The sequence below is a fragment of the Vombatus ursinus genome, unplaced genomic scaffold (genome assembly GCF_900497805.2).
Source record: "Vombatus ursinus unplaced genomic scaffold, bare-nosed wombat genome assembly UNPS02014818.1, whole genome shotgun sequence".
NCBI classification, from domain to species: domain Eukaryota; kingdom Metazoa; phylum Chordata; class Mammalia; order Diprotodontia; family Vombatidae; genus Vombatus; species Vombatus ursinus.
The window spans coordinates 17,133,678-17,155,622 of record NW_020954596.1 but is presented as its reverse complement, the minus strand read 5'-3'; positions in this window follow the sequence as shown (position 1 = coordinate 17,155,622).

Sequence of the window (21,945 nt, the reverse complement as noted above, 5' to 3'; positions counted from 1 at the left end):
TCCAAGGCAAATCGTTGTACTTTTGGACAAATGGTCACCCAGTTTTTGCATGAATCCTTCAAGTAATGGGGAAACCATCCCCTCACAAGGCAGCTTCTTTGATTGATGGGCATGCTAGTCATTTTTTATTGAGGTAAAATCTAACTCCCTGTAACTTCCATGCATTGTTCCTGATTCTCCATTCATGAACCAAGTAGAATATGTTGAATTTATATTCCTTATGACTGTCAACTATGACATGTCATTGAAACCAACTGTTATATACCCTTTCTTCCCAGATTATGCATCTGCTGGAAATGCCATTCCTATGTAAAATGGTGTTTTTTAAATGTCATAAGAACCAGAAACCAGACAGTGAGAGAAAAAAATCAAGCAAATGGGTTGTTTCCATTGTGACTCCAAGTACACTGGACATTTCTTGTGCAGAAGCAGCATGATGCCCAGAAGATCGGATGACATGGGCCCTAGTCCTAACTCTGTCTTTAACTTTTCCTATAGCTGTCAAATTCTCTTCTTTGACCTTATGTGATTTAGAGTTGGAAGGGAGGGACCTTGGAGATCATTAAATCCAATTATTTCACTTTACAGATGAGGAAACTGAAGCTCAGAGAAATGAAGTCACATTCTTAAAGTCACATACCTTACCGCTACCTTCTTATAATCCTAAACTCTCTTCAAGGTTTAGCTCATGTGTTATTATCTCCTGTGGTAAACCTTTCCTCAGTTGACTAGATGTTAGTATTCTATCTTCCCTCTCAAATTAGCATTTATATGCTTATCTTTTTTTACACATATTATAAACCTCCAGTAAAATGAAAACTCCTGGAGGGCAGGAACTGGTTTTCATGTTCACTTTGTATCCTGAGGGGCTAGGGCCTGCCCTCAGTAATCTTACATTATACTAAGCAGGGGGACAACATATTCAGAAATAAGTAAATAGGAACTAGATACAAAATAAATGTATCTTGGTTTCCAAGGGGAGCATTAACAATATGGAGAATCAGGAAGGGCTTCTTGTAGAAGTGAAATTTTTGCTGAGCCTTGCATGGAGCTAATAATTTTAAGAGGTAGAAGTGAGGACGGACAGGTAACTGAGGAGGAATACAAAAAATTAGCACGATCCTGTAAGGACGACTTTCGGAGCACAAATGGCCAGAATATGTTGAGGCTGGCCAAAAGTGCTCAGGACCACAAAACGAGCCCTTCAGATTCTGTAGGAGCATGAGGAGGATCAGAGAATGAATAAGGCTGTGTCTTGGGGGAAATGGGGGCAATTATCATACCCAACAGAAAGAAGGTAAAGTTATTAAATGCTTACTTTGCTCCTGTTTTCTCTGCCAAGGAGAAGGAAAAGCCAAAAAAAATAATAGCAAAGAATGGAAGCACAGGATAGATGAGGAGTTGGTAAGAATCCATTGCATTGCCCTCCCTGATTTAAAATGGCCCATGCTTCTTCAAGTTGCTAAGTCTGGTACATCAACAATTACTCAACATGACCTGCAACTTTTAATTAAAATTCAAAAACCTAAGTTGCACATAACATAGTCCAATCTTTCAGACTGGATTAGGTTATTCAGAAATTGTTTTCTTTCCAATTAAAGTAATTCTGATTTCTTGAGAAGAATGAATGCTTCCATCTAAACAAAGGCACGGTAGTAGAATATATGTAGGACCTAGAGATGGAAAGGGGGCTTAAGATCATCTTGTCAACCCCTTCATTTTACTGATGAAGAAACTGAGATGAAGAGAATAGTCTTTCCTTGCCCATGGTAACCAGTAATAAAACCAGGTTTTGAACCCAGGTCATTTGAATCCGAATCCAATTCCATTCCCATATATTGCCCTTGATAGGTGTTAAACTTCTCATCCAAGTATCTAAAGGGAAAACAGTAAGAGAGTTAGAAACAGGAGGCAGGCTTGCTGAGTAATGGATGGTTTCTCATTCATTTCCTTGACATTTGGAGTAAGGCTCTGGAGTAAATAATTCCCCAGCTCAACTTCAGAGGAAGACATATATGGAGCAATGATCAAAACTCATTTTAGTGATGCCAGAGTAAGGCGGCTATGATAAGGTACATATTAATGGCTGCTGTTGTGCTTAGTTTTTCAGAGAACACAGCTGCTCTGAATAAGCAATCAATGCTACTGCTTAAAAAGAGGATCAATGTGGAGATTATTCCAAACCTTGGGACGATCTGCAGGGGTACAATTTCCCAGTATTCTGAACTGGAGGATTTAGATTCAACCTGAAGACAGCTGAGCAGAGGTTAGGTATTTTAATATATTGTTTCTTTGTCTTCAGGATAATTCCGTGCCACCACCAGAACGGTGTTCGATTCATAGGATCATACACTTAGGGCTGAAAGGGAACTTTAGAAGCCATTGAATTCAATACCTCTGCCCTGTTTTTCATTTGAGGAAAATAAGGCACAAAGGAATTAAATCACTTATAGGATCATAGGTTTTAGAGCTGGAATTAAACTTGGAGATCATCTAGGCAAATTCTCTCATTTTACATATAAGGAAACTGAGGCACAGAGGAGGTAAATGACTTGCCCAGGGTCACATAACTAGTATCTAAGGTAAGATGTGAACCCAGGACCTCCTCACTCCAAGTCCAGCATATGATTTCTCATTTCAACAAACATTATTTCAATTCAAAAACCATGTATTAAACACATATATGTATGTGTAAAGCATATATACATGTATAAAGCATACATATATGGATTATATGTATAAAATATGTATTGTATATATATATATATATGTATATACCTATATACATAAAACCTAAAGAATACAGCATGTACATAGATAGGAATGTTGTATATATGTGTGTATATATATATATAATAACATGTATGTATATATGTATAAAGCAAATGCATGTATACGTATAAAGCACACTTGTGTATGCATGTATAAATCATACATATATATGCATGCATATATGTTTGTATGTGTGTGTGTATATATGTATATACCTTCCTTCACACTTTTTTTTCATTAATTCCCTTGATATTCTTGACCTTTTGTTCTTCTAGATGAATTTTGTTATTATTTTTTCTAGTTCTGTATTTTTGGTAGTTTGATTGGTATGGCACTAAATAAGTAATTAGTTTAGGTAGAATTGTCATTTTTATTGTATTGGTTTGGCCTACTCATGAGCAATTAACACTTGTTTAATCTGACTTTATTTGTTTGAAAAGTGTTTGGTAATTGTGTTCGTATAGTTTCTGGGTTTGTCTTGGCAGGTAGACTCCCAAATATTTTATATTGTCTTCAGTTATTTTAAATGGAATTTCTCTTTCTATCTCTTCCTATTGGACTTTGTTGATAATTGTAGAAATGCTGATGATTTATGTGGGTTTACTTTATATTGTGCAAGTTGCCTGAAGTTGTTAACTATTTCAAGTAGATTTTTAGTTAATTCTCTAGTATTCTCTAAATATACTATCATATTATCTGCAAAGAGTGATAGTTTTGTTTCTTCATTGCCTATTCTAATTCCTTCTACTTAGTTTGCTTCACTTATTGCTATAGCTAACATTTTCAGTACATTATTGACTAATAATGTTAATAATGGGCATTCTTGCTCTATTTATTCCTACGCTTTCTTGTGTTTTTAATAAGAATCAGTGTTGTATTTTGTTAAAGGCTTTTCCTGCATCTTTTGAGATAATCATATGATTTCTGTTAATTTTGTTATTGATATTGTCAATTATGATAATATCTTCTCTGATATTGAACCAACCATACCTTCCACCTGGTCATAGTGTGTGATCTTTGTGATATATTTCTATGTAATCTCCTTCATAGTATTTTTTTATTTCTGAATCAACATTCATGAGGGAAATAGGTTTATGGTGTTTTTCCCCTTTTGTTTTTGCTCTTCCTGGTTTAGGTATCAGTGCCACACATGTGTCAGAATAGGAAATTCGTAGTACTCTTTCTTTACCTATTTTTTCCAAATAGTTTATACCATATTGGATTGAATTGCTCTTTAAATGTTTGGTAAAATTCATCTGTGAATCCATCTGGTCCTGGGGATTTTTTCTTAGGGAGGTCATTGATGGTTTGTTCAGTTTCTTTTTCCAAGACAGGGTTATTTAAGTATTCTATTTCTTTTCTATTAATCTGGGAAATTCCTATTTTTTTATAAATATTCACATATTTTACTTAGATTGTTAGATGTATTGACATAGTTGGTCAAAATAGCTCCTAATAATCGCTTTAATTTCATCTTCATTGTTAGTGAATTCACTTTTTTCATTTTTGATACTGATAATTTGGTTTTCTTCTTTCCTTTTTTAAATCAAATTAACCAATGTTTTATCTATTTTATTGTTGGGTTTTTCTTCCTTTCATAAAACCAGATACAAGTTTTATTTATTATTTCAATGGTGTTATTGCTTTCAATTTTATTAATCTTTCATTTGATTTTCAGGATTTCCAATTTGGTGGCTGTAGTAATGGGAATGTTCTCAAATAGTGCCTCCAGCCACAAGTATCTTATCCTGTGAGTGTTCTGAGACTAGATGTATTTTCACAGAAAGCAAGGCTGTAGTAACCAAAATGTTCTCATAGTTTCCAGCCACAAATACCTTGTCATCTGAGTGTTCTGAGATGAGCTGTGTTTCCACAGAGAACAAGCCTGTAGTAACCAGAATGTTTTCAGAACATGTCACCAACCACAAATATCTTGTCCTCTGAGTATTTGATAGTTGTGCTGACATTTTTATTTCCTACTCCTGCCTGGAGGTGAGAAGTCCACAGGTATTACACATTGCAAATGTTTTCCAAATACATCAGATCTGTTGGGTTGACTTCTTTTTTCTCCCTCCTACACTCTTATTTATGCATATGCAGGATCCTCCAGAGATTGATCAGGCAAAGGGAGAGGGGCATAGGAAGGAATGGATGCAGTGGGGAGGAAAGGAAAGGGAGAAACAGGTGGACCTTAAGTTTCCCAGCCCCCTCTCTTGACTTGAGGAAATGAGGAAATCACCTCTTCTCCTCCACCGTCTCCAGGGACAGAGAGGACTGATCCATTTAATTTTTATGAAATTATGCTATCATAGTCAATTTATACCTGTGTCTTCTGTCTATGTATATTCCTTCTAACTGCCCTAATGATGATACAATTCTTAGGAGTTACAATTATCATCTTCCCATATAGGAATGTAAACATTTTAACCTTGATTCTCCTATGATTTCTCTTTTGTTTTTGCCTTTTTATGCATCTCTTGAGTCTTGTATTTGAAAGTCAAAATTTTTTATTCAGCTCTGGTTTTTTCATCAGGAATTCTTGAAAGTCCTCTATTTCACTAGATGTCCATTTGTTCTCCTGAAGGATTATACTGAATTTTGCTGGGTAGGTGATTCTCGGTTGTAATCTTAGCTCCTCTGCCTTCTCTAATATCATATTCCAAGCCCTCTGATCTTTTAATATAGAAACTGCTAAATCTTGTGTGAGCCTGACTATGACTTCATGATATTTGGTTTTTTTTTTCTTTCTGACTGCCTATGATATTTTCTTCTCAACCTGGGAGCTCTAGAATCTGGTTGTACTATTTCTCAGTTTTCAATTTTGGATTTCTTTCAAGAGGTGATCAGTGTATTCTCTCAATGTTTATTTTACCATCTGATTCTTGGTTATCAGGCAGATGTCTAGGATATCCAGGGCAGCTTTCTTGATAAATTCTTGAAAGATGACGTCTAGCCTCTTTTTTTTATTATTATGGCTTTCAGGTAGTCCAATAATTCTTAAATGATCTTTCCTTGATCTATTTTCCAGGTTAGTTGTTTTTCCAATGAGATATTTGACATTTTCTTCTATTTTTTTTAATTCTTTTTAGTTTGTTTGATTGATTCTTGATCTCTCATGCTTTCGTTAGCTCCCACTTACCCCAATTCTAATTTTTAAGAAATTATTTTCTTCCGTGAGTTTTTGTACCTCCTTTTCCATTTGGCCAATTCTACTTCTTAAGAAGTTCCTTTCTTCAGCAAATTTTTGTATCTCTTTGTTCCATTTGGCAAGACTGCTTTTTAAAGAACACTTCTCTTCAGTGGATTTTTGTGACTTTTTAAAAATCATTTGGCCAATTCAAATTTTTAAGGTATTATTTTCTTTAGTATTTTTTTGTGCCTCCTTTACCAATCTGCTGACTCTCTTTTCATAATTCTCTTGTATTGCTGTTATTTCTTTTCCCAATTTTTCCTCAACCTTTATTTGATTTTTTTTTGGTGAGGTGTTTGGGGTTAAGTGACTTGCCCAGAGTCACACAGCTAGTAAGTCTTACATGTCTGTCGCCAGATTTGAACTGAGGTCCTCTTGACTCCAGAGCTGGTACTCTATCTACTGTGCCACCTAGCTGCCCCATTTTATTTGATTTTTAAAACTCCTTTTTGAGCTCTTTCAGGAATTATTGTTAAGCCAACAACCCATTCACATTTTTCTCTAAAGCTTTGCATGTACTTGCTTTTATTTCATTGTCTTTTTCTGGGTTTATGTCTTGCTCTTCCCTGTCACTATAGTAACTTTGCCAAAGCCACACGGTTCCTAGACTTGAAATTCCCTCCTAGGATAACACACTTTCCATTCTTACAACTATACCATGCTGGCTCATCCCTTAACCCTGGGAAGAATTAAGATGTTTCAACACACTAGGTGAACTACAGACTAAATCTATCAACATATCCAAAGCTTTGTTTCATTTAACATGTTGAGTTTCATGGGAAAGAAATGCACAAAGTGGATTTCCTCAACAGAAAATTTATATCTTCTTGAACAGTACCATCACCAGTTGGTTTCAGAGCAGCCTGCAAAGGCTTCTAGGAACTCATGAAATGTGAAGTGAGAAGGACTAGGAGAACAATTTATACAATAAAAACAACATTGTAAAGAAAAGTAACTTTGAAAGATTTAAGAATTCCGAAAACTAGTGACAAACCAAGATTCCAAAGGACTCATGATAAAAAATGCTAATCACCTCCTTACAAAGTAGTGATATACTTAGAATGCAGACTAAGGCATATATATTTTTTGGACATAGCCAATTAGGGAAAACTGCTTTGCATAACTATGCATATATATATATATATATATATAATTTTTTTTTACAAGGGCTGTGTTTTTTGTTCTTTTTCACTGGGAAAGGAGCAAAGTGGGAGGGAGAAAGGTAGATTTTCATTAATTGAAAAATATAAAGACTCCAACCCCCCAGAGGGGCTCTTTGAGGGCTAATTACTGTTTTCTTAGCACTGACTTTATTCTCTTCCTGGTTAGAAGGGCACTGGGGAAAGGAGATGTGACAGGGCCAAAATATAAAAAGAATGTTAGCCTTTAATACTTTTCTCTTTTTAGTTTAAAAGGAATTCTGTCAGACCACATAAAGTCTGCTCACTTTCTGTTTGAGGGGAAACTGTTGTTCTGAATGTTTAATGACTATCTGCCCTGTTTTGTTAAATTCTAATCATGTTAAGGTGTGCAAAAGATTTTTTTTAAAAAGCTTGCTTTTTAAAGCAAGGAAAAGAGTTACAGCTGGAGAAGTGTAAAGTAAATAAATAATGAATAGAGTTGGCCAAGGATGGAGTAGAAATCCTGAAAGGGTAAATGGTTGTGTTTACACCTCTCATAATACTTAGAATAGTAAGGAACCTGATCTTCCCTTTATGGAAGAAATTATATTAATATCTTTCTTATACTGTAGTCTACCTCTCAATTCACACTATTTCTAGAATGCCATTCTTCACCTTCCCTTCCCTCCCCTTCCACCCCATCTATTACTTTCTACCCCAATCTAAACCCCATCTACTCTAGGAAGCATTGCCTTAACTTCCCCTTTCTTCTTCTTTATTTTATGACTCTAATATACAGGGTGTCCCAGAAGTCTTAGTGCATTTGTAAGTTTTAATAGCTGTACTAAGCTTTAATAGCTTAAAAATGCACTGATTTTTGGGATACCCTGAACTTTTCATGATAGGCACATTGTAGTGTTCTGTGCTCATATCATATCCTATAAGAGTAGGTAAGTTCCATAAGGGAAGAGAACCTGTCTCATCTAAACTTTGGTAGATGCTAGGGGAGATACTGAACAGCTATATTGCTCAGTGAATAAAACACTGGGCCTGGAGTCAGGAATACCTGAGTTCAAGTCCAGCCTCCAACACTTACTAGCTATGTGATCCTATGCAAGTCACTTAACCTCTGTTTTCCTTGGAGGTAGCTGGGTGGCTCAGTGGATAGAGTGTTGGGCCTGTACTCCAGGAAGACCTGAGTTCAAATTTGGCCTCAGATACTCCTGGCTGTGTGACCTTGAGCAAGTCACTTAACCTTTGTCTGACTTAATCTACTGGAGAAGGAAATAGCAAACTACCTCAGTATCTTGCCAATACAGTGATCCATACAGTGCCAAGAAGAGTTAGACATGATTGAACAACAAAAAATGGAGATATAAAGGATTCACTGCACAGCAGATACTTAAAGAAAGTTTGATGAATGCTTTTTAAAAGTTTAGCTGTTGATATTTTTGTTCATAAGAAATCAGTTATTAGTCTGCTAATGTCTTCTGGATTCTCAGGAGTCTTCATCAAGATATTATGTCATAAAGTTTTCTGGGAGAGAGGAAGAGGCTTGTGGATTGTTATTTTGGGGTCACCTACTTGTGGTGTTTTAGAAAAAGTAGCTCTAAGAAAAGTATTTGTTGCCATCAAAAACTTGAATTTACTTCTTGACGCTGGCATGTTCACTGGTTGTTTGACCTTGGTCACTTAATCACTCTGTGTCTCAATTTTCTTATCAATAAAAAGGAAATAATTTGGCTACCTCCATCACAGGATTGTTGTAAAGCATTTTGTAAATCTTAAAGTGCAACATAAAGAGCAATTATTAATATAATTTCCTAAGGATGAATCCCATCTCCAACATATAAAACAAATGATAACTCATACTCTGCTTGAATATTTCTAGTGGTAGGTTACTCACTGTTTCATGAAACAGCACATTATATTTTATTATTAATTATTAAAACTAATTATTAATGTATCAATGTATATCAAACCCAAATCTATATTTCTGTATCTTCATTTGTTTTAATTCTGACTTCTGGGGGACTTAGAACACCACATGAAAGTCCTTCAAATATTTGAAAACAGTCATCATACCCTACTTTAAAAGGTTTTCTTTTTGTTTTGTTTTGTTTTTTGTTTTTGTTTTTGCCCAGGCTAAGAGTCCTTAGTCTTTTCAAGTAATATTACATGGAAGGCAGTGGGAAAAGCTAACAGAAGCTGTCTCATGATTGTTTAAATCAATCTCAAATTTTCTCAAGTAAGATTATTTCTTGTAAAATATATTAATGCCTAGCTTTTAAAAGCACTAAATGAACCGAAAACTCAGTTGGAGAAGAGGAAGCTGTAAATCAGCCAGGTTATACAGAGCTTTTAAACTCAGCTGTAAAGAAGAATCAATGTATAGATTCTTCCCTTCCTAGAAAGGATGTGAGCATTTTAGTTCATTAATGAGGCCTAGTTGTTTGATGAACACTATCTAGTTAGATGTCCCAAAGCAGATCTTTTAGGATAAGGCAAAAATAAAGATCCAAAACAGGGCACCTACCGCAGAGGTCCTCAGAAAAATCCATCCTTCTTAGAATTAAATTATAGAAACACTGAATTATAGAGTTAGAAAGGACCATAAAATCATCTAATTCAATTCCTAATTTTACAGAATAGACAGAGTGACTTGTCCTGAACCACACAGCTAATAGTGGCAGAGTTCTTCCAACCTAAACTTCTGACTCCAATTGTGCTGTTCTCTCCTCTATAACCTATTATCTCATTGTTAATAACTATTTTTATTAAATTTGTGAGGGAATATCAGGAATCTTAATTTTTTAAAAAAAATTACATGGATAAGTACTTCCTGTTTGAGCAGTAAGTCCTGTTTTTTAATTTTATATTCTCTGAATATGTAACAAATCACTTAATAAAATATTTTATAATTGCCTTGAGGAACTTGGAACTCTAAAGTATATAATTCAAAAATAAGATTTTAAACCAGCTGAGAGAAGACAGCATAAGGAAGTGGAGAAAGGGTTGAATTGTGAGTCAGGACTTTTCAAGGAATCTGTTACTTGTATAAAGTTTTCCTCTTGTACTCTCTTTTTAGGTCTTTCTTATTTGTTCTTGAGTTCTTTCCTCTATTGCTTTCATTTTATGTATGTCATTTCTAACTAGCATCACTTCTCTAGGAATTCTAATTGATCTTGTAAGACATTGTATTTTTGAGATTTTATTTTCTGGTGTTTTGGAATTATTTTCTTCTTCTAAGTCCACAACTTGCCCACTCCTACCCCAGCATCATAACAGTTTTTTAATCTATTTTCTTTCCTCATTCTTCCAAAGATCTGCTAAAAGCAACCGAGAGTTATTGACCTAACTGAGAGCTTTGGAGGTCCGAGTCTATGATCTGGTTCCCTTTTGGAGATCCCTGTATTGCTATTCTGAGCAAGAAAGTGAAGGAATGATCAGCTCTGGGCATCCCCACACTTTTGGTCTATCTTGAATATCTGGCCATAGAGTCAGCAAATTTAAGTCACTTCTACTGCATAGTTCCAGTCCTAGAAGTTTAACTATAGGTTGAATTTGTGATCTTAAGCTAGAAAAATGACATGTTATTATTTCCCCTTTGATTTCCCAATCACTGCTCAATATGATGTTGTTTTTGGATTCTTGTGGGAGCAATTTGGGGGTGAAAACTGCTGTTCTGCTTTCCCCAACTTCACCATCTTGGCTCAGTGATGTTTCAATCTTTAAGATATTTCTCCAGGCAGAGAAGGGGGAGGGGCAGAATCAAAATGGCAGAGAAAAGGCAGGGACTTGCCTGAGCTTTCCCAAATTCCCCTCTAAACAACTTTAAGTAATGCCTCAGAACGAATTCTGGAGTAGTAGAACCCACAAAAGGATAGAGTGAAACAATTTTTCAGCCCAAGACAATTTAGGTCAGCAGAAAAACCCTGTCATACCAGAGTAAGAGTGGCATGTAGTCCAGTGCCAGCAACATCCCAGCAAGATAGTTGTGGGCTAGGCCTTGGCAAACCAACAGCAGCCAATGAAGCAACAGAAGTTGCAGTAGCAGCCTCCAGAGCTCTCAGCCCAAGGAAGGAAAGGGAATCAGACAGCTGGTCAGAGGGCAATTACCAGGGTACTTTTGCTGGCACTGGGTGAAGGACTCTTTTCCATTGTCTATATGTGGATCTGGATCAGAGTCCTGGATTGCAGTCCCAGGGCAAGGAGGAGCATTACCACACCAGAGCTTGTGGCAAAATGGGACGGGCCTCTGGTCACAGTTCCAGAGTGGAAAAGAGTACTTATGGTCACTTACAGACCAGAGGACAGGCCAGGAGAGTGGTAAATACATTTCCTTAGACCATATAAATTTGGAAAAATTGAAAACTTAAAGACCCCAAAATATAACTGAAAACAGCTACAGAAAAAATCTTAAGTTTGGGACAGTACACCCTCCACACTGAGATCAGAGCCCAACTTTAATGTATAAAATTCAAAGTCAAGAAATAGGCTAGAAAAATGAGCAAGCAACAACAAAAAGAAGCTGACCATAGAAAGTTAATATGGTGACAGGGAAGATCAAAACACAAACTCTGAAGACAACAGACAAAAGAGCTACATCCAAAGTTTCAAAGAAAAATGTGAATCGGTCTCAGGCCAAACAAGAATTCCTGAAAGTGTTCAAAAAGAAGTTTAAAAAGCAAATAGGAGAGGCAGAGAGAAAATTGGGGGAACATGAAAGTGATGCAAGAAAATCATGAAAAAAGCTTGGTAAAAACAGCTTGGTAAAGGAGGCACAAAAGAGCATTGTAGAAAAATCCCACCTTAAAAAACAGAGTAGGCCAAGTGGTTAAAATAATTACAAAAATCCACTCAAGAGAATAATGTCTTAAAATGCAGAATTGGCCACATGGGGAAAAAAGTACAGAAATTTATTGAAGAAAGGAACTCCTCAAAAAGTAGAATTGGCCAAATGGAGAAGGAGGTACAAAAGCTAACTGAAGAAAATAATTCCTTAAAAATTAGGTTCTGGCAAATGAAGTTAATGACTCTGTGAGACGTCAAGAAACAATCAAACAAAATCAAAGGAAGAAAAAAAGAAGAAAATATGAAATATTACTTCGGAAACACAACTGACCTGGAAAATAGAGAGATAATTTAAGAATTATTGGACTACTTGAAAACCACTATAAAAAAAAAAGAGCCTAGACATCATCTTTCAAGAAATTATCAAGGAAAACTGCCCTGATATTCTAGAATCAGAAAGTAAAATAGAAATTGAAAGAATCCACAGATCATCTCCTGAAAGAGATCCCAAAGTGAAAACTCCCAGAAATGTTATAGCCAAATTTTAGAGCTCCCAGGTCAAAGAAAAAAATATTACAAGCTGTCAGAAAGAAACAATTTAAATATCATGGAGTCACAGTCGATAACACAAGATTTAGGAGCTTCTACATTAAAGAATTGGAGGACTTGGAATATGATACTCCTCAGGTGAAAGGAGACAGGATTACAACCAAGAGTCATCTACCCAGCAAAACTGCATATAATCCTTCAGGGGAACAAATGGATATTCAATGAAATACAGGACTATCAAGTATTCCTGATAAAAAGACCAGAGCAGAATAGAAAATGTGATTTTCAAATATAAGATTTGAGCAAAGCATAAAAAGATAAACAGGAAAGGGAAACCATAACAGATATAATAATGTTAAACTGTTTATATTCCTACATGAAGAAGATAATTGTAACTCCTAAGAACTTTCTCAGTATTAGGACAGTATGTGTGTGTGTGTGTGTGTGTGTATGCACACACGCACATAATATATATAGACAAAGGGTACAGATACGGGTTAAATATGATGGTATGATATCTAAAAAAAATTAAGGGGCAAAAAAGAGGAATGCAGTGGGAGAATTGGGGCAAACTATCTCACATAAAAGAGGCATGAAAGAGCTTTTATAGTGGAGGGGAGGATGAGAAAGGTGGTGAAGTGCACTTAAACCTTACTCTCATTGGAACTGGCTGAAAGAGGGAATAATCTATGCACTCAGTTGGGTATGGAAATCTATCTTACTCTACAGGAAACTAGGAGGGAGAGGGAAAAGAGGAGGGGGGCTGATAGAAAGGAGGGTAGATTGGAGGAGTCAGTAGTCAGAAGCAAAAAACTTTTGAGGATGCATAGACGAGAGAGTAGGATAAACAGGGGCATAGGATGGAAGGAAATACACAGTGAGTAATCATAACTGAAAAAAAATTATAACAAGTTTCTCTTATAAAGGCTTCATATTTAAATATATACAGAACAGAGTCAAATTTGTAAAAAAAAATAAGAGCCACTCCCCCAATTGATAATGGTCAAAGGACATGAACAGGCAGTTTTCAGATAAAGTAATCAAAGCTACCTATTTTTGTAGTTCAGTCATTTTTTAGTCCTGTTCACCTCTTCACGACCCCATTAGGGGTTTTCTTGGCAAAGATACTGGAGTGGTTTGCTATTTCCTTCTCCAGCTCATTTTACAGATGAGAAAACTGAGGCAAATAGGGTTAAGTGACTTGCCTAGGGTCACACAGTAAGTGTCCAGGCTAGATTTAATTGTTATGAACCCTAATAATCAACAAAACCTATCAGACACATGTTACAACTATTTACATAGGACTAAAAGAATGTCAACATAAAATATAATAACTATCCCTATTTTCATAGTTCTTTAAGGTTTTCAGTCCCACGTAAATTAAGGATCTCATTCCCTTTGTATTTGTTATCTGCTATGTGTCAGGCACCACAATAGTTCCTTGGAATACAAAGACCAAAAGAAACATTCTTTGCCCTCAAGGAGCTCATATTTCTATATTTTATATTCTGTAGTCATTTCCTATCAAAAATGTCCCCACATCTAGTCATATATATGCATATATGTATGTATGTATATATGTATGTATGTATGTATGTATGTATATGTATTTCCTTTAAAATAGTTATAGTCAGTGTGTGATCTCTTTGGGAGATATTTTCTTTGCTTCACGCTACTTAATATAGATCTTTCTAAATATATTTATTTTCCTCATACTGATTCAACTTATTCACATTCTAGTCTTCTAGCACATTGATATGCCATAGTTGATTCTGCCATTCCCCAATTGTGAGACATTTCAGTTGTTTCTAATTATCTTGGTTATGTAGTTCATGTGTGATATACACTTCAAATTTTGATGAAGCTTTGGTCTATTTGCACTAGGTTATTTTGTAAGAGCTATACAAAAATCATATGAGATGTCAAAATAAATGGGAATCCTGCTTCTATTTTTTTATAATGTAAAATATTTTAAAAGAATGTTTCTTTATATAGAAAACATAATTCCTCCAGGTAGGCCAGATCAAGAATATACTTGAAAAGCAACTAGTAAAAACCTTTTTGATAGTGAAGGCAGTAGCCAAATGTGATTCAGCTGTTTACAAATTCTATTCATGAATAATTAGGATTTTGTACATTAACAGTAACAACCATATACACATGCAAAGAGGACTAGCAAGAAGAATAAAAGGGTCTTTTCAAAGTTCAGGAATGATTTTGCAACTATGCTCTTGACAAAAAAAAGCACATCAGTAGGAAATGCAATTTAAACAAATACAATTTCCAGGGGGAAGAAATCTGATTTTATAAGCTTTGCATAAAATATGTAGATATACACACAAAGTGAAACTGCTTCTGTTGGAATCTATAAGACAAAAAAAAAAAATCTGGATAAGGTTTGATTTGCTGAAAAGTGCCTAGATTAGATAAATATAGAATCAGAAATGCATCCACATTGTGATCTCAAGCGCTCCCCAGTTCTTTAATATGCTTTTGCCTATTTCATGTACAAATATGAAGAAAAAAGATACAAACCTTCCTTCTAGCTTGGTGCCCAGGTACTTAAAATATTCTTGTTGTATTGTTACCGTGGGGTATGGTAGGGTTGCCTAGTAGATAGAACATTGGGTTTAGAATTAAAATGTGATTCTTATTTCTGGTCCTTATTGCCTTGGACAAGTCATTTATACTCCATATCTATATAATAAAGGGATTTGAACTGGATGCTTTCTAAAAGTCCTGTCTAGCTCTGAATCTGTAATCCTATTATGCATTGTAGGGTATTGCAATAATAATGTTATAATAAATATTTTTGAGGATCTAGGTGTTTTTATGATTCTACTCTTTTAGCATCTATTCTCAACATATTTTATTAAAGGAACCTTTGAATCTATATAAGATTTGTCTTTGATATTTCAATGGAATTGTAATGTTATCAATATTCATACTCTCTTCATTGGAGCAGATTTCAACCCATCCTTACTTGTCCATGCCATCTTACAAATCCTACATATAAGTTCTACTCAATATCCTGGGGACCTTCCTTGATAGCGCTTTTTTCATTTTCCAATTCAATCCAATAAACATTTGTTAAATGCCAACTATGTACCAAACACTGTACTAAACGATGGGGATACAATTAATAAAAAGAGTCTTTGCCCTCAAGAAGCTTACAATCCAAGAGGGGGAGAGACAGCACACATAAGGAGTCAGCAAAGGGGTGGGGAGACCATGGGACACTTGGATGCCACCTTGTTCCTTGGAGTTGAAACCAAGCATAGCAGCAGATGCAGAGTAGAATGAGCCCAAAAACTCAGTTTCTGCCCTCTATCAAGGAAGGTATTGGGAGGAATCTCCTCTTTAATCAGAGGGTACAGGAGACTGAGGGAGGTGGTGTTCATCAAGGGTCAGTTTGCAGCATGGTGATGAGATCAGAGGCGAGCCTCATATGGGGGGGTATCCTTGTTGTGTGGTGTTTGAAACCCAGCAGGATAGCAGATGCTGAGTGGCGTGGACACCCATGGAACAGATAGCTACCTGCCCATTATTTATCCTTTGTTCTCCCTGAGGCAGTGCCTGTCTGGCTTACTAGTTATATATCACTCTGATGCCATCCTTTATAACATTTCTTCCACATAGTTCCTCCTTTTTAATGTGTCACCAGCTGCTAAAGTCCACCCTGTGCTTCACTATTGCCCTTTGGGTGACTGTCAAGTTTTAGTTCTTCAGACACCTCAGTATATCAGCACTTATGGTAATAAAGCCACCAACCCACATGCCTACTTTCCTATCTCTACAAAAATTTTATGAGCGTAATCTGAACATGCATCCAGGATACCCTTAATAGGCAGATTTTTTGAATGGTCCTCCATAGCTTATAACATCTTTGCAGAGACATAATTGACTGAAAAGTGCGGAGAAATATCAGATCTCTGTGGTTATTCTGTGTTTTCTGCAAAGAGAATTTGATTAATAATAGTAAAACACTACTGGACATGCCAACAAAGTGTCTCCCACACGTGGGAGAAATATATTTCCCATTTATTATTATTTTAGAGGGGCTTTTGTCAGATAAGGCTTGGATTAGATGTCCTCTGAGGTCCTGTTCTACTCTGATGGTTCGGTGATGCTGAGCTCTTGCCTGTTCCTGGGTATATTTTGATGACACAGCTTGGCACACTCCATGAAAAGTGTTGTGACTTGGCCAGGAGCCAGTGGAGTTCAGCAACTATATACCTTCTCCAGCGCTGGCACCCCACGCTGTCACTCACACTGTCAATTCTGAAGCTGACTAAGCAGGAGAGGAAATTTTCCAGTTGAACTTGATGACAATCCTAATGATATTAACATACTCTTCAGCATCTTCTGTGATACAGTCACTTGGGTAGTTTTCAACACTGTCAGCATCTTTGTTTAACTAACTAGCAGCTTCATATGGGAAAAGCAGATAGCGGGAATCCTAACTCTATGGGACTCCCTCCTGCACCACTTCCAAAAAATCACAGCCCGACAGTTGCTTCAAGGCAGGGCAATCCTTGCATGCTCTCTCTTAACCTTACTCTGTTGCTGTCTGCATATTTCTCCTCTTTCTATAGATTCTCTGTTGGTCTCTGTGTCTCTGTTTCTATTCACCTCCCTGTATGTATCTGTTTCTCGGTGTCTCTGACTTGCGTCTGTTTCTCTTCGTTCTTTATGTCTCTTCCTTGTGTCTCTGATTCTGTTCCCCTTAGTGTGTCTCTGTCCATCTCTCCCCAATCCTGTCGTATCTCAGTTTTCTCCTTCCCACGTACCTCCGTTAGTCACTATCTCTCTCTCTCCTTTTGTTACTCTTGTTCAGTATTTATCTCTTTCTATCTCTCTGCCACATCTCAGTAATGGAGACCATAGACTACAGCCCTTCCTATCAGAAGAGTCTTTAGGAATAACAATAGACAATTCAATGAAGCAGCATCAAATCCTTTGGAGGATTCAGAGAAGGGAGGAGCACCTCACCTCATCTGCAGTGATGAAATTTTGATGATGTTATTTCTTGTCAACTTCTTTTTCATTTGTGGGGATCAATTTACTAAAAATTAGAGCCTGGATGAAAGAGGGCAGAGTTCTTTCAGTGGCAGTAGCCCTTTCCTCATTTCTCCTTTGTAAAGGTGCTTTGGATCTTCCTATCAACTAAAGTCTGACTGCTTCAGTGTAAGTCACGTTGTGAGATGGAGCTGTGTTGTCCCCAGTTGCCTCAAAAAATTGGAAGATTCTTAACCTTCTTCCAAGCAGACATGGGGGCACCCGAGCCAACACACTTTGTATTCTGATGGGAGCACCATTTGGATTTAGATGCGAAGAACCTGAGTTAAAATCCCAATTCTGCCACTTAGTCTCGGTGATTTTACTTTCTCGATCTGTAAAATTAAGGGGTGGGCTAGATCATCTTCCCCATTCTCTTTCTTGTTGGAAAAAATCACATTGCCTTCCTCTCTTTAAGAAGGTGGGAGATTATGAGTGTAGACTACCACACATACTGTCAGAAACTATGTAATGTTTGGTTTTGCTGAACCACTTTTTTCTTTTTCTTTTTCTGATTGTTACATAGGTTATTTGATTTAAAAAAAGGAATATAAAGAAGTGTCTTTATATTTCTTAGTGATGTGGTTTAGCTTCCCCTAACTTTGCTGTGAGTTCCATAGAGGAGGATAGCCTCTGTAGAATTTCTATTCATTCTGGTTTTCTGAGGCTTTCATTATGACTGTATGGTAAGGAGACCTGAATTTAAGTGCTGCTTAAGACACACACTGGCTGTGTGATTCCAGGCAAATCACTTAATCTCTTTGTGATTCAGATTCCTCATCTGTCAGATGGTAATAATAATACCTTTAGCACCTAGATCATAGAATTCTTATTATAAGGCTTCAGTGAGATGATGTGTTTAAAAGGATTTGCAAATTTCAAAGCATCATACAAACGTCCGTTATTGCTGCTTGTTATTAGCTTAATTATAGTAATAGCTCAGCACTTCATAGATCTTTGTTTTCACTATTGTGGGCACTCCCACAAACATAGCTACCTACCAACACCTCAATATTTTAATATATTGTTGAATGAATTTGTGAGTAAAAATCATCATCTGGTATCCAATTCCCTGAGCTTTTCTACACTTAACCAGTTTGGTCATTGAGTAATAGACACAGTATCGCTAGGCTTTTTCTGAAACATTTTGGGCTTGTGATCTGCTGCCATTGACTTCAAGAATGCAGGTTTGCCCCCATGCCACAATAAAATCATTTAAGACTACTAAACTATCTCCTAGAGGCTGAAGAGTATAGAGGATGGAGGACTAGCCTTGGAGTCATGACCTGTGTTCAAGTGTTGCCTCTGTCACATACTGTGTGGCATACCTGTGTGGCTGTTGATGATAGTGTTGATGCTGAGACCTTGCCTGTTCCTGGGTATATTTAGCCCTCAATGTCCTAGGCAGCTGGTCTGCATCTGCAGAGGGGTTTCCCTCACTGGGAATTCCCTTTCTCAATAAAATCACAGATTGAGGGGAAAAAACCCCAATAACAACAAAAAATAGCTTTTTATTGTACTTTGTTATGGAAATGTTTGTTTCATTCCATAAGTTAAAAAGGAAATAAAAACAGTAGTTCACATTTATTTAAGTATACGAAATGTTGCTAATTTTCTATCTCAAATCCTGTCCATCTTCCAGTGTCCCTGTTTCTGTCCACTACACCACCATCCTTCTGGTTACCTAGGCTCTCAATCTTGTCATCATCAACTCTTCCCTCTCCCTTACCCACATATCCATTTAGCTGCCAAATCTCGTCTATTTTACCTCTACAACTTCTTTCACATCTGGCCTCTTCTCTCCATTCACATGGTCTAGATAAGGAATTCATCACCTTTCACCTAGACTATTATATATATAGTCTCTTACTGGTTTCTTAGCCTAACTTCTAATTCCTTTATCAGAAAAGAACCACTGAAATACTCTTTCAATTTAGCTACAAATTACTCATATCTTTTTACCTTACTTATAATAAGAATATTGTCTTGATATGTTTCATTTCTTCCAGTCATATAGTAACTTACAAGTCAATCTCACATTTAAAGTACCAAGAGTTAACATTTATGGATATATTAAAGATAAAAGCATTCTCTTGTCTCTTTTTCTACCACTCAATCCAGGAAGGACTGAAGATCAATTTATGATTTTTCTTTGTTTTATGGTTTGCTATGGCCAAAGAATTTATTGCCTATGAGTGGTAGCCTACTGATGGTGAATTTCTCAGCATTTAGAGAAGATGGGACCTAGACATCAGATTCAGTCCATGCAGTCTGTTACTAGAGCTTGAAGCCTTTATGACATGGTTGTACCAGCCAGAGCTTATACTCTAGGGCCATATGGGGGCAGCTAGATTGCACAGTGGACAGTTCCATGCCTACAGTTAGGTTAAGTTGAATTCAAATCCAGTTCAGATACTTACTAGCTGTGTGAAACTGGGCGAGTCACTTAACCTCTGCCTCCCTCAGTTTCCTCAACCCTAAAATGGTGATAATAATAGTATTTACCCCTAAGGATAAGGGGGTAAAAATCAAATAAAATACTAGCTTTGTTTCTTTCTTTGCTCTTTCCTCCTTTCCTTCCTTCCTTCCTTTCCTCCTTCCTTCTTTCTTTCCTTCCACCTTAGAGAAATGAAATCATGATGCCATGATAACTTTGAAGAATTTTTTGTGGAATTGTAACTCTGAAGACATGAAAACACAGTCTTATTTTAACAATTGGAGAACTCAGTAACCATCAGGTCCCACCTCTGGCTGAAGCATATCTCTCATTCACATCATCTTTGGCAAGAGATCATCCAATTTCTGCCTAGATGCCTCTAATTAGAGCAAACTTAACACTTGTCATGGTGGATCATTCCACTGATAGGAGGCTTTAATTGTCAGCAAGTTTGTACTCTTCTAATACACAAACCTACTCTGTACAGTGTCTTTTGTGGTAGCAGCATAGTGGGATGGAACAAAGTGCTCGATTTTTATATAGGTGATCTTGGTTATATTCCTAGCTCTGTTACTTTCTGAATGAGCTTGGACAAGTCACTTCATGTTTCTCGGCCTTACTGTCCTCATCTGTCAAATGATGGTCACTGAGGTCTCTTCCAGCACTGAATTTATTATTTTTATTCTCTCTAATCCTCATTTAATCCTTCCATAAGACCCCCCTCCAAATATGGGAAAATAATTATGTCTCCCCAACATATTTTTCTGGGTTAAATGTCCTTATCTCCTCCAATGGATTCTTACGACAGTCTCAAACCTCCACTGAAATATTCTATTCATCACACTTAGGTTTTTGATATGATCAGTCCTAATTAGGTATACAACAGGCAGCATAATAATAACCCCTATTTCTCTTTTGTTGTAAGGTTTATAGAGTGCTTTCCTCAGAATAACCTCATGGAGTAGATAGGGCAAGTTTTAATATCCTCTTGCTCACAGGAAACAGAGGCTCTAATGCTGAAGTGACTTGCCCATGATCACCTATGAAACAGGTAGCTGAGGTGAGATTTGAAACCAGATAACTCTAACTCAGGTTTTTTCTTCACTGATCCATGCATCATTTCCTCTTCATGGGCTTTGCAGGCTGGTCTGTGAAACTCAATCACCACTTAGAGTATTTTTTTTCTATTGGAAAGTAGATTCCAAATTCTAAAAACTGACTTACAAAAACAAACTTTTGGAATATAACCTGTTCATAAATTGGTGATTCGCCTGTTTTACAAATGGCTCAACAGTGATGGGAATGGAGACCATTCATCCTTATTAGACTTTTTATAACCAACAGAGAGAAATTCAAATACCCTCATTTATCCAAGTAGAAACTGCAATATATATGCAAAGTTAGAATTCAAAGCTGAATATTTGCATTAACTTGCCAATACATCTTGAATATGTGAAGGCTGCATCACAACCAAGAAATGGCCTTTCATTCAGTCACTATCCTGAGTGCAAAAGAGCTGCCCCTTATTGCTGAGGCTTCCAACGGGTAATGCAATCAAGGCACCAAAATTCCACTAATGATAATGAATAGCTTCCAACAGGATACAAAATGCACTCAGTTTGCAATAGTAAAGCAGATCCGACCCCAAAAAGGGAGACCAGCTAGAAAAAATCCTGCCAAGGGGTGTCTCCTTTGGCTCCACTTTTACTGTTTTCTGTAAAGTAGAAAGCTTTGCTTGCTGCAACTCCAAAGCTGCCAGTGTTGTGGTCTCATCATTATTTCCACTACTGCTGCCAATCTAGGTCTGTCTGGCCTCCAGGTACTTCAATTTCACTAAGATTCTCCTGGCCCAACTGCATACATCCTCTTTTCTCTCTCTTTAGATATCAGATTTTTCAAAACTATTTTATTAGCATTTAAGGACATAAAAGATGAAATAAACCAAGCATATAGCGTGCAGAATTATAGATTAACAAAGCCCGGGAATTTAAACTTGACACCCCAAATCTAGCCATAAAGCCTGG